General features: G+C 39.2%; 1 protein-coding gene across 7 annotated transcripts in view; it reads right to left on the reverse strand.

Moving 5' to 3' along the window:
- The window catches only part of EIF4G3 (eukaryotic translation initiation factor 4 gamma 3), a 391,513-nt gene that overhangs the window by 251,728 nt on the left and 125,203 nt on the right, over positions 1-14,582 (reverse strand). The window lies entirely within an intron of this gene.

The following is a 14,582-nucleotide window of genomic DNA, read 5'->3' on the forward strand; positions in this document are numbered from 1 at the left end:
TTTCTGTATGTGTATCTACATCTACATATGTGTGCATATATATAATATACTCACAAGTATACATGTCATATTAAAAAGATCTGTAAGAAGATACACAAAGGGGCTTCCCTGGTGGCGCAGTGGTTAGGAATCCGCCTGCCAATGCAGGGGACACGGGTTCGAGCCCTGGTCCGGGAAGATCCCACATGCTGCAGAGCAAGTAAGCCCATGCGCTGCAACTACTGAGCCTGCGCTCTACAGCCCGTGAGCCACAACTACTGAGCCTGCGCATCTGCAGCCTGTGCTCCGCAACGGGAGAGGCCGCGACAGTGAGAGGCCCGCGCACCGCAATGAAGAGTGGCCCCTGCTTGCCGCAACTAGAGAAAGCCCTTGCACAGAAACGAAGACCCAACACAGCCAAAAATAAATAAATAAATAAATAAATAAAGTTGCATCCATCTCATGGATATTTGTTAAAAAAAAAAAAAAAAAAAGAAGATACACAAAGATCTTAAAAGAAAGCATGCAGGTGTTTCTTTTTTTTCCTATCATTTTTATTTTCTAATATAGTTCAACAGTCAATTAGCTATTTTACCCAAGTTCTTAGATCCCCTGAATTCTACCACAGAGTTAAAAACTCTACCCAGGGAGAAATGAAAGTGGTCTCCAAAGGACATTAGATTTTCCTGGAATTCAATCAATCAGTCAGAGGCTCTGAAGAAAGTCTACTCCCTGATAATCTAACCCTAGAATCCATTATGTCTATCTAAAACAGACATAAATGCCTAAAGTCTCAGCTACCTATTCCCAAAGCTGAAATAAAATGGACTCACGGAGAACTAACTACAGTCAAAAGCTTACAGGCTAGTAAGAGACACGAATATGCTAAAATGTGACCAAAGTTTAAAACTGAAATTAATTGTATTTAATTTCTTCCCTGCTTTTTAAATAGCTTTATGATTTCCTTGAAAAACTTTGTTTCCAATTTGGAGTGAAAATTACATTTATAAGGGCATGAGGTTTACCATGAAATGTTATAGCATTTATAAATCTCATCAGGGCAATTTTTCAAAGGATAAAAGTCAGAATGTTATCTAAACATCTACTTTAGAAAATTAATAACCAGAAATGAAGAGTTCTTACAAGCAAATTTCTCACCAACAAGGCTTTATAAATTCATATTCTTATTTCACATGCTTTAGAATAAATTATTTTGATATTCTACTAAAGCAAAGCATCAAAATGGACACATATTTTTAACTTTAGGAAAAAAATTTGCACAATGAAATAAAGTGAAAGAAGTTAGCTATACAAAATGTCAGGTCAATTCTCCAATTCATTCTGATAAAACAATCAAAGATGAAATTTACCCAGGGCAAAAAATCATAATATGGAAAAATGTTTTTCAAATTGCTATTAAGAATAAATGAATATTAAAAGATACTATTACATGGACATACTACCCAAAGCAATCTACAGACTTAGTTTGATCCCTATCAAACTACCCATGACACTTTTCACATAACTAAAACAAATAATCCTAAAATTTATATGGAACCATAAAAGACCCAGAAGTGCCAAAGCAACCCTGAGGAAAAAGAACAAAGCAGAAGGCATAACCCTCCAGACTTCAGACAACACTACAAAGCTACAGTAATCAAAACAGTGTGGTATTGGAACAAAAAACAGATATATGGATGAATGGAACAGAACAGAGAGCCCAGAAATAAACTCACACACCTATGGTCAGTTAATCTTCAACAAAGGGGACAAGAATATACAATGGAGAAAAGACAGTCTCTTCAGCAAGAGTGGTGTTGGAAAGTTGAACAGCTGCATGCAAATCAATGAAGTTAGAACACACCCTCATACCATACACAAAAATAAACTCAAAATGGCTTAAAGACTTAAATATAAGACACAACATCACAAAACTCCTAGAAGAGAACACAAGCAAAACATTTTCTGACATAAACCGTACCAATGTTTTCTTAGGTCAGTCCACCAAAGGCAATAGAAATAAAAGCAAAAATTAACAAATGGGATCTAATCAAACTTACAAGTTTTTGCACAGCAAAGCAAACCATAAACAATATGGATAACCTACAGACTGGGAGAAAATATTTGCAAATGATGCAACCAACAAGGGCTTAATTTCCAAAATATACAAACAGCTCATACAACTGAATAACAAAAAAAAAAACCCAATTGAAAAGTGGGCATAAGACCTAAATAGACATTTTTCCAAAGAAGACATACAGATGGCTCATAGGCACATGGAAAGATGCTCAACATTGCTAATTATTAGAGAAATGCAAATCAAAACTACAATGAGGTATCACCTCACACCAGTCAGAATAGTCATCATTAAAAAGTCTACAAATAACAAATGCTGGAGGGGGTGTGGAGAAAAGGGAACCTTCCTACACTGTTGCTGGGAATGTAAATTGGTGCAGCCACTATGGAAATAAGTATGGAGGTGCCTTCAGAAACTAAAAATAGAGTTGCCATATGATCCAGCAATCCCATTCCTGGGAATATACCCAGATAAAACTATAATTCAAAAAAATACATGCACCCCTTTGTTCATAGCAGCACTATTTACTACAGCCAAGACATGGAAATAAAGAAGATGTGGTATACACACACACACACATACACATACACACACACACACAATGGAATATTACTCAGCCATTAAAAAGAATGAAATAATGCCATTTGCAGCAACACGGACGAACCTAGAGACTATCATACTAAGTGAAGTAAGTCAGAAAGAGAAAGACAAACACCATATGATATCACTTATATGCGGAACCTAAAATACAACACAAATGAACATATCTATGAAAGAGAAACAGACTCACAGATATAAACTGACTTGTGGTTGCCAAGAGGGAGGGGGTTTGGGGAGGGATGGAGTAGGAGTTTGGGGTTAGCAGATGCAAACTATTATATATAGAATGGATAAACAAGGTCCTACTATATGGCACAGGGAAGCATATTCAATATCCTGTGATAAACCACAATGGAAAAGAATACGAAAAAGAATGTATATGTATAACTGAATCACTTTGCTATACAGCAGAAATTAACACATTATAAATCAACTATCCTTCAATAAAATTTAAAAATAAATAAAATATATTACTACATGCATATCACAAATAACACAAATAATAAGTTTTTTTTAAAAAACTTCACCCCAATATTGCCAAGGATCTAAGGAAACAGGACATAGACAGGATACTGTGAATGGGTTTACCATGTCCCCAGAACTACAGAGCAATGCATCACAGCTGCCTTAAAACCACACCCAAAGAATGATTCCATTTTGGAATACATACCCTGAAGAAATAATCTTACCTCAAAAACTAGGAACTTAAATATATGAGAGCAAAAAAGGTAGAAATAGCAAATAACAAGAAAATAAAGTAACATAACTAAAGACATAAAAAATACATAGATGTGAACTGCCACCAATTGAAATGAATATGTGAAACAATCAAGAGTAAAAAAGAAAAGATACACCCTTTAGAACTACAAAGAGATTCTTCTATATTCTACTGACAAAGACCAAAATAAGTAAATCAATGATTTCAGATAAAGATTAGTGTTCAGCACACCGCAACTAGAGAGCCCACGTGCCACAAACTACAGAGCCCACGGGCTCTGGAGCCCGGGCGCCATAACTAGAGAGAAGCCCGTGTACCGTAAGGAAGAGCCTGTGTGCTGCAACAAAAGATCCCGTATGCCACAACGAAGATCCCGCGTGCCACAACTAAGACCCGACACAGCCAAAGATAAAAAAATAAATACACAAATATTTAAAAAAAAAAAAGATTAGTGTTCATGTTTCCCTGAAAACTGCTTAAGTGCACTTTTTAGAATATTGTTATCACCCCATGAAATACAGATGTTTGACAAAAGGAGAAAAGGCATTTAGCCAAAGCACATGCTACTGCTAACATTAAAATTTTCCTTAAAGCAAGCACCAGTGAAAAGCAACCTTCATAGGCAAATATCCCTGAAGTATGCATTCTCTGCTGTTCCTAAAGGGGTAGGCAAATTGCAGGACTCCTTTGGTATTGTATATTCTAGTAGAGTATTCCCTCCCAAATTTGGAGGTTTCTACTAATAAAAGCAAACCAAAGAAAATAAATCTGTATCATAATAATAGGAGAATCATGTCATTCTTAAAAATTCTCCCAAAAAAAGCTACTACATGCAATAAATCTCTGGCCTTCACTGTGATCTATTTAATTCAAAAAGACCCCCTAGGGGCTTCCCTGGTGGTGCAGTGGTTGAGAATCTGCCTGCCAATGCAGGGGACACGGGTTCGAGCCCTGGTCTGGGAAGATCCCACATGCCACGGAGCAACTGGGCCCGTGAGCCACAATTACTGAGCCTGCGCGTCTGGAGCCCGTGCTCCGCAACAACAGAGGCCGCGATGGTGAGAGGCCCACGCACCGCGATGAAGAGTGGTCCCCACTTGCCGCAACTAGAGAAAGCCCTCGCACGGAAACGAAGACTCAACACAGTCATAAATAAATAAATAAATAAATAAAAGAACGTGAATTTCTTTAAAAAAAAAAAAAAGACCCCCTATTACAAGTGTCATACTGCATTACGTACTACATGCTTGCTTTTAGTGTACTATAGAACTTACTGCCTTTGCCCGGGAAAAAGGTATACCATCTTCAATTAGAAATTATACAAAATATAAGTAGGTAACACAACCCTATCCCAAGGAAATGGCACAAGGGCTAATGAGGTTGTTGAGGATAAAATTCAAAGTTACATGAAACTTTGAATATCTTCTTTCAAAATATTCCTAGATGAATGATTATTGAATTTTCTAGTCTCTGGCTACAGTTTCTTCTCCTCTCTGGCTAACTTATTCCATTTCAGATCATACTGTTATAATCCATGTCCTTTGAAGGTAGTGACAAGAAGTTCTCATGTAAAGGGGAAAAAAACATGTTTTCCCATTATTTATTATTAGTACCATCTCAATTATGGAGGCTGGGAGTAGAAGTATAAAATAGCTAATTATGGCAACTACTTAACCACCTCCAAAGCTAAAAAGATTTTTGTCTTTTATGCAATATTCACCTTAAGCAAAATTAATCAACCATTTTGTGGTATGCAGAGTGTGTGTGTGTGTGTGTCCTGTATTTAAGTTTAAAAGATTATATGCCCAAGAAACATTTACTTTTTATGGATATTATAGTTTTGCATTGGCAATAATGTAGAGCATCCAGAATTCTCATTCATATGCTGGTGGAAATATAAATTGGTATAAGCTCTTTGGGAAAGAATTTGGCATTAGTTAGTAACCTTGAAAACAAGCATACCGTATAACCTAGCTCTTCCTAGGTATACATTTGCGAGAAATAGGAAAATGTGCACCAAGGTACGTGTACAAAAATGTCCATAGTTGCATTGTTCTTACTACCAAAAACTGGAAATAACACAGCCATTCACTAGCAGGAGAATGGATCAATAATCAAATATTTTCCTACATGGAAATCAAATTTAAAACTACAGCAACACATCACAACTTGAATGACACTCATTAATGATACTGAGTGAAAGAGAGCACAGAAGACTACAGAGTATGATTCCAAAAAAGTTCCAAAACAAACAAAACTTGACTATACTAATTTAGAAATGCATAAATGGATGGCAACACTGTAAATAAGAGCAGGATTTTTTTTTTAAGGCAGACATATTGGGAAGACAAGGAGTTAAGATCAGGTAAGGCCACATTATGTTTTATTTTTTTACACCTGGGAGGTGAGACACAGATTTTGCTTTAAAATTATTTGTTAAACTCTACTTTTATGTTTTATGCACTTCTATGCAGGTATGTTATAATCCTCTTCCACTCCCTAAAAAGGCTTACAGACCAAAACAAGCAAATTACTTAGGTAGGACCTGGGGTAAAATACTAGTTACACTGGTACTAGTTATATTGCTGTTCTACAAGAGGAGTAAGAATATGAAAAGAAAATAAATTAAAAGAAAACCTCTAAAATTTTATCTTAGTGGAAACTTCAGCTAGCTAGTAAATTTTCATTCAAGAGTTCTACCTAAAATCATCTCCTATAAAATCAATGATATTTGGTGGTTGCTGACCAATGTAACTCGAAGAATCTTTTGAAAGTTTAAAGCTAATCCATAAAGGTCATGGAAATTAAGATGAGTCAGTAAGTATAAAGTTGAGGGCCTCCTCGGTGGCGCAGTGGTTAAGAATCCGCCTGCCAATGCAGGGGACACGGGTTTGAGCCCTGGTCCGGGAAGATCCCACATGCTGCGGAACAACTAAATCCGTGCACCACAACTACTGAGCCTGCGCTCTAGAGCCCACGAGCCACAACTACTGAGTCTGTGTGCCACAACTACTGAAGCCCATGCGCCCTAGAACTCATGCTCCGCAACAAGAGAAGCCACCACAATGAGAAGCCCATGCACCGCAACGAAGAGTAGCCGCTGCTCGATGCAACTAGAGAAAGCCTGCGCAGCAACAAAGACCCCACACAGCCAAAAATAAATAAATGAAATAAATAATAATAAATTTTTTTTAAAGTTGATTTATTCAGCCCTAAATCACCTGATTTGAAAAAATATTCTGGCCAATTAAAGGCTATAATACATAAACTACAATTTTCAAATAATAGTAATTTAAAAATTAAAGTTTCCTGAACATGATCATTCTCTAATGACCCCAGAGCAATGAAAATACCATGTGGGAAACAGATGTGGGGGGAAAGTGGCCAGGTTTAAGCAACAGGAAGTAGGGACTATGGAGAACTGTACAGAATACCCATCCCCCATAGGGCAGTAGATACTCAGATACTGAGCTGAAGCCAAGTGCTGCCATTCAGGAAATAAGCCATGCAGTATCTTCCAAGTTTTCAAGAAAAACTAAAAACAAAGATTTTTACATGAAATTTTCCTGACCTCCAAAACACTGTACAAGCCAAATAAAGCACATCTATAGATTAAGTACACAGGCATTAAAAAAAGGAAAAAAAAAGTATACAGGCAGCCAGTGTGTGAATCTGGCTCTAGGGGTACCTCATTATCATCACCAAATATGAACTTTCCGGGTTTTGTTTTTTTTTCTTTGACAAAACAAAGGACTATTTATTACTTTCAACAACAGCAGTAGCCAGAGTATGAGCATTTTTGCACCACACTTTGAACCTGAGTCCCAGGGCAACACAAAGAGGGCCAGATGACAAGTGCACATATGGTGACTTGCATTACCTGAAAGAACACTGCACTTAGGGAACTTGAATCTTTTATAATGGGCAGTAAGCATGCTGTCTTTTGCTCCAGAAAGAGACGTTATCTTTATTATACAATAAGCAGGCATGCACATTTGCTCTGAATGTCTTATACACTGCCATGGTGTTCTTCCACCTCTCCCACTTTATGTACCAACAGAAGGAATAGGGTAAAGAAAAAAAAATAAGAACAGTAAAGCTCTGATGAATTTATTCTGAATTTTCCAATCAGCAAATCTAGAGAGAATAAACTTTCTGTGTTAAGGAAGTACTCACGTATAGACCTGTGACTGAATTCTAGACAAATAGTCATTGAATGAATACAGATATATTGTTAAACATTATATACACATATATAAAGTATTATATCTTTATTCATTGCACCTACATAATATATGCATATATTGCACAATATATGCAATGAAAACATAGCACTTAAAAACACACAATAATTAAATCTTTATTAAAAGAATTACAAAGGATTCCTATCAAGAAATATTAATGTTTTCAGCAAAAAATGATTAATATAAAGGTTAAAAGGGCACACGGTTTATGTCTGAGAAGCCATCCCTTAACTTTTTATCCCAAGATGAAGTTTATTTAGTGAAGTCATCTAAAAGCATTCCAACAGCTGCAATTCCCACATGGAAATGACCAAGTTCAATTTCTGGTAGACTGGAAAGATTCCAAAGCTTTTCTTACTTGGTTAATTTCAATACTCTATATGAGATCCTCTAGCAGCTGAATGGATAAGTAGTTTCTGCTTCTCATTAGTTTTTCATATATATCATCCTAGTTCTTCCTTCAGGTCATTTATTTCCCAGTATCTAGAGATATTTTTAATTACAGATATTGGGAAATAAATAAAAGCTGGTTTAGTCAACTAAAAAGGAACATTACAGTGGATACTAGAAGATTTTACTATGTATCATGACATTTTTCAAAGTCTCTCTGACATTATCACTGCCAATCCCCTCCCATAACCAAGAAAAAGAGAAAGTAAGTGACTTTCCTCTTTGTTCTACTCTTAGCTACACTTATTAGGTTGAACCATATGGAACTTCAGATATTCAAGTTGTTTTTCACATTAAAAAAAAAGGCAATTTCAGGATTCCAGTAATACTTAAATACTCAAGCAAACAGATGCTATCGTGGACAGTTCTGATAAATGTAATATTTAAACAAAGGATGTCACAGTCATCAACATCTGCAGCCCTCCAATGTGAGCCGGTGAGCCCTGAGGAAACTCAGGGCCGAAAAGACTACCTGCCGGGACTTCCCTGGTGATCCAGTGGTTAAGAATCCCCTTTCCAATGCAGGAGACGCGGGTTCGAGCCCTGGTCAGGGAACTAAGATCCCACATGCCACGGGGCAACTAAACCCACACACCGCAACCTACTGAGCTAGCGCGATCTAGAGCCCATGGTCCACAACCACGATCGTCCGAGTGCCACAACTACTGAGCTCACGCACTCTAGAGCCCGTGGGCCACAACTAAGAGAGCTCTCATGGGACTTCCCTGGTGACACAGTGGATAAGACTCTGCGCTCCCAATGCAGGGGGCTCAGCTTCGATCCCTGGTCAGGGCACTAGATCCCACATGCATGCCACAACTAAGAGTTTGAATGCCACAACTAAGAGTTCGAATGCCACAACTAAGGAGGCTGCCTGCCGCAACTAAGACCCGGTACAACCAAATAAAATAAATAAACAAATAAATCTTTTTTTAAAAAAAGAGAGAGAGAGAGAGATCCCTCGCGCCGCAACTACCAAGCCCGCTAGCTCTGGAGCCTGCTCACCACAACTAGCGAGAAGCCCACGCGCCGCAACGAAGAGCCCATGCACCACAACGAAAGATCCCACACGCTATATCCAAGATCCTGCGTGCCGCAAACCAATACCCAATGCAGCCAAATAAATAAATAAATATTAAAAAAAAAAAAACCTGCCATCTAGCAGCCATCAGACTATAACCACTCCCTACCATGAGCCCTGAGGAAACTCAGGATGTGAAAACACAGGATACTGGCCCCAGAAAGCTGAGGTGCATACCAAAGGAATGATTTCAGTGAGCCCAGTCTCTTACATCCTCCCATACACAGAAAAGCGCTAAATTCCTTAACTTGAGATATCTGGTTTTCTTTAATTAACAATAATCTTTTGATGTTCAGACTACCTGCCCTTTGTTACAAAACTTCTATATTACCTGGCTCCCGCCATCACCTCTTTGGAGCAGTCTCTCAGAGCTATCTGAAATGCTGTCTCCCGGGCTGCAGTCCATATTTTTGCCCCAAATAAAACTTAACTTGCAACTCTCATGTTGTGCATTTTTTTTAAGTCATCAGTTCTATCATGGACTCTGTAGTACTGGGTTCAATTCTGAAGATTGTTTCTTTTCATATTTATTAATTGGCAATGGAAACAAGAGAAAGAAAAGCAGATTAGCTGCTTTTTCAATGTTAACAGTTGAGTACCTACCACAGATCAGTAACAATAGAATAAAACTAAGAAAAAAACACCTGTCCTCCAAACATGTCTAGGTATAAAAGGTAACAAACAGCATACCAAGTGTGAATCCTTCGGGGCCAGAGGACAAACTGTTGCAAGCAGAATTCTAAAATGGCTCTCAATATTCCTGTCTCTGGTGCAGGTACCCTATATAATTCCTTCCCCTTAAGATACCAGTGAATATGATGAAATATCACTCCTATGGCTAGGTAACTACACAGTTGACTTCAAGTTAATCAAGAAAGAGATTATCCTGGGTGTGTCTGAACTTATTAGGTGAGCTCTTTAAAACACAGTGAATCAGAGAGGTACTCTCCTGCTTTTTTTTTTTTAATTAATTTATTTATTTATATTTATTTTTGGCTGTGTTGATTCTTCGTTTCTGTGCAAGGGCTTTCTCTAGTTGCGGCAAGCGGGGGTCACTCTTCATCGCGGTGCGTGGGCCTCTCAGTATGGCAGTCTCTCTTGTTGCAGAGCACAGGCTCCAGACGCGCAGGCTCAGTAGTTGTGGCTCACGGGCCTAGTTGCTTCGTGGCATGTGGGATCTTCCCAGACCAGGGCTCGAACCCGTGTCGCCTGCATTGGCAGGCAGATTCTCAACCTCTGCGCCACCAGGGAAGCCCCTCTCCTGCTTTCTTAAAGACTAAGCTGACTTACAGGTTATGCGAGGGCCACATAGCAAGGACCCAAAGGTAGCCTCTAGGAGCTGAGAGCAATTCCTAGCCAACAGCCAGCAAGAAAACAGGGACCTCAGTCCAACAACTACAAGGAAATAAATTCTTCCAACTATCCTAATGGGTATGGAAGTGAACCCCAAGCCTTACATGAGATTCCAGTCCTTGCCAACACTTTAATTTCAGGATGGTCCTGAGCAGAGGACCCTGCTAGCCCAGACCCACAGAATCTGTGAAGTAATAAATGGGTGCTATTTTAAGCTGTTAATTCTGTGGTGATTTGTTACATAGCAATAACAAAAACTAGGAAAAGACCTCACATGGCAGAAAAAACAACAGGTGTAATATAAGACCCTGAGATCTTGACAAGGTCAAGAAATGGGAGTGACTAAACTGTTACAAGTGGGGGGTCGGGGGTAGTCCCCCCATCATCAGGCTAAAAAGAGATGGCAGCAGAGGCAATATTACTTAAGGGCTTGTAGGCATGGTAAGGACTTGGGATATTATTCTAAGTGTAATAGAAAGCTAATGGAAATTTTTCTTTTTTCTTTTTTTTGGCTGCGCTGGGTCTCCATTGCAGCGCACGGGCTTCTCTAGTGGTGGCACGCAAAGCCTCATTAGCTGCGGTACGCAGGCTTAGTTGCCCCACGGCATGTGGGATCTTAGTTCCCCGACCAGGGATCGAACCTGCATCCCCTGCATTGGAAGGCGGATTCTTAACCACTGGACCACCAGGGAAGTCCCACTATTGGAAATTTTAAGCAGGAGCATGACCAGATCTGATGTTTTCCAAAGATCATTTTGGTTGCTTTGTGAAAAGAAAGAATTGAAGAATACAAGAATGGAAACACATTAGTTTAAAAGCTATCACAATAAGCTAGGCCAAAATTGATGGTAGCTTAGAACAGTAAAAATAAAGATGAAAAGAAGTGGACCAATTTGGGTTGTATATTAGAGGCAGAGCCAACAGATTTGTTACTGATTTGACTGAACGGAAGGGACAGAGGGAATGAGGATCGACTGATTCACTTATTTAATATACATTTACTGAGAACAAATTGTATGCCATGCACTGGTACATGGGATACAAAATTAGGTGAATAAGACTCTAAAATCTCTGTCTTCATGGAGTTTACATCCTAGCTGAAGGTAATAAGATAATCGTAACAGATTTAATAATTTTTTAAATATATAATATAAAGTAATAATAATTATGGAAATACAGGATGGCTTTTAAGTTTATGGCTTGAAATATTAAGTGGGTGGAGACATTCATGTGAGATAGGGAGAGCAGATTTAGGGGAAAGGGTAATCAAAAGCAATATATGCCTATTAGATATCCAAATGGAAGTGATAAGTAGCCAGTTCAATATCTGAATCTAAGCTCAGAAGAGGAGTCAGAGCTAGAGAAGATAAATTTAGAAGTAGGTTCATATCAAAGTTTCAGGTAGTCTCTAAGCTAATTATGAAAACTAGCAAATGAAAATATGAAAAAGTGTGAATTTATAAACCAGGGGGCAAAAACCAAAGCTAAATTTATTTCTGGATCTATTTGGTCAGTGGTAATTGTTGCATATTCAAGACAGTGCTCACCCTCTCAATGGAATCTATATGGCTAATTTCTCTGCTCAGAATTATAAAAGAACAAACAAGATTATCATAAGATGAATTAGTAATGTCCTAAACTAAAACTAAATGAAAGTGAGAATCTCAGAATTTTAAAGACAAAAGGTGACTGAAAGACAATCAACCTAATTTCAGCAGTCCTAGGATCAATACAGACCTAGCACCACACAGAAGAAGGCCCAAAACAGATATTTTTTTAGACTGGTTAATTATTTTTTTTAACTGAGGTATAACTGACATATAACAAAAGTTGTTTGGTTTTGTTTAAAAATGGGTCTGCTAATGTTAGGACAGAATATAAAGGACAGGACAGATAACCGTAATACAAACCAATTTGATATGATTCCTAATTTTACCTCCTCTGACATACAGTCAACACTGACTAAGCATCAATGCTCTGTCAGGCACTGTATTAAGCTTTAAAAATGAAATAGCCCTTGTCCTTAGGAGTTCCAATAGAAAGAAAATCACAGTAAGTAAAGAAACAAATCATGTGATAAATCCTATAAGGATATGTATTTAATCCATTGATTAAAAACCAGAAGTAGGTTAGATTAACCAAGATGGCGGAGTAGAAGGACGTGCTCTCACTCCCTCTTGCGAGAGCACCAGAATCACAACTGGCTGCTGGACAATCATAGATAGGAAGACACTGGAACTCACCAAGGAGGATACCCCACGTCCAAGGACAGAGGAGAAGCCACAGTGAGACGGTAGGAGGGGCGCAATCAGAGTAAAATCAAATCCCATAACTGCTGGGTGGGTGACTCACAGACTGGTGAACACTTATACCACAGAAGTCCACCCACTGGAGTGAAGCTTCTGAGCCCCACGTCAGGCTTCCCAACCTGGGGGTCCGGCAACGGGAGGAGGAATTCCTAGGGAATCAGACTTTGAAGCCTAGTGGGAATTGATTGCAGGACTTTGACAGGACTGGGGGAAACAGAGACCCCACTCTTGGAGGGCACACACAAAGTAGTGTGCGCATCGGGACCCAGGGGAAGGAGCAGTGACCCTGGGGGAGACTGAACCAGACCTACCTGCTGGTGTTGGGGGGTCTCCTGCAGAGGCGGGGGGTGGCTCTGTTTCATCGTGGGGACAAGGACACTGGCAGCGGAGGTTCTGGGAAGTGCTCCTTGGCGTGAGCCCTCCCAGAGTCTGCCATTAACCCCATCAAAGAGCCCAGGTAGGCTCTAGTGTTGGGTTGCCTCAGGCAAAACAACCAACAGGGAGGGAACCCAGCCCCAGCCATCAACAGTCAAGTGGATTAAAGTGTTACGGAGCTCTGTCCGCCACAGCAACAGTCAGCTCTACCCACCACCAGAGCCTCCCATCAAGCCTCTTAGATAGCCTAAACCACCAGAGGACAGACAGCAGAGGCAAGAAAAACTACAGTCCTGCAGCCTGTGGACCAAAACCCACAGTTACAGAAAGACAGACAAGATGAAAAGGCAGAGGGTTATGTATCAGATGAAGGAACAAGAAAAAACCCCAGAAAAACAACTAAATGAAGTACAGATAGGCAACCTTCCAGAAAAAGAATTCAGAATAATGATAGTGAAGATGATCCAGGACCTCGGAATAAGAATGGAGGCAAAGATTGAGAAGATGCAAGAAACGTTTAACAAACAACTAGAAGAATTAAAGAACAAACAAACAGAGATGAACAATACAATAACTGATATGAAAACTACACTAGAAGGAATCAATAGCAGAATAACTGAGGCAGAAGAACGGATAAGTGACCTGGAAGACAGGATGGTGGAATTCACTGCTGCGGAACAGAATAAAGAAAAAAGAATGAAAAGAAATGAAGACAGCCTAAGAGACCTCTGGGACAACATTAAACGCAACAACATTCGCATTATAGGGGTCCCAGAAGAAGAAGAGAGAGAGTAAGGGCCAGAGAAAATATTTGAAGAGATTATAGTCGAAAACTTCCCTAACATGGGAAAGGAAATAGCCACCCAAGTCCAGGAAGCGCAGAGAGTCCCATACAGGATAAACCCAAGGAGAAACACGCCGAGACACATAGTAATCAAAATGGCAAAAATTAAAGACAAAGAAAAATTATTGAAAGCAGCAAGGGAAAAACGGCAAACAACATACAAGGGAACTCCCATAAGGTTAACAGCTGATTTCTCAGCAGAAACTCTACAAGCCAGAAGGGAGTGGCACGATATACTTAAAGTGATGAAAGGGAAGAACGTACAACCAAGATTACTCTATCCGGCAAGGATCTCATTCAGATTCGATGGAGAAATCAAAAGCTTTACAGACAAGCAAAAGCTAAGAGAATTCAGCACCACCAAACCAGCTCTACAACAAATGCTAAAGGAAATTCTCTAAGTGGGAAACACAAGAGAAGAAAAGGACCTACAAAAACAAACCCAAAACAATTAAGAAAATGGTCACAGGAACATACATATCGATAATTACCTTAAACGTGAATGGATTAAATGCTCCAACCAAAAGACACAGTCTTGCTGAATGGATACAA

The sequence above is a fragment of the Balaenoptera musculus genome, chromosome 1, assembly GCF_009873245.2.
Source record: "Balaenoptera musculus isolate JJ_BM4_2016_0621 chromosome 1, mBalMus1.pri.v3, whole genome shotgun sequence".
NCBI classification, from domain to species: Eukaryota; Metazoa; Chordata; class Mammalia; order Artiodactyla; family Balaenopteridae; genus Balaenoptera; species Balaenoptera musculus.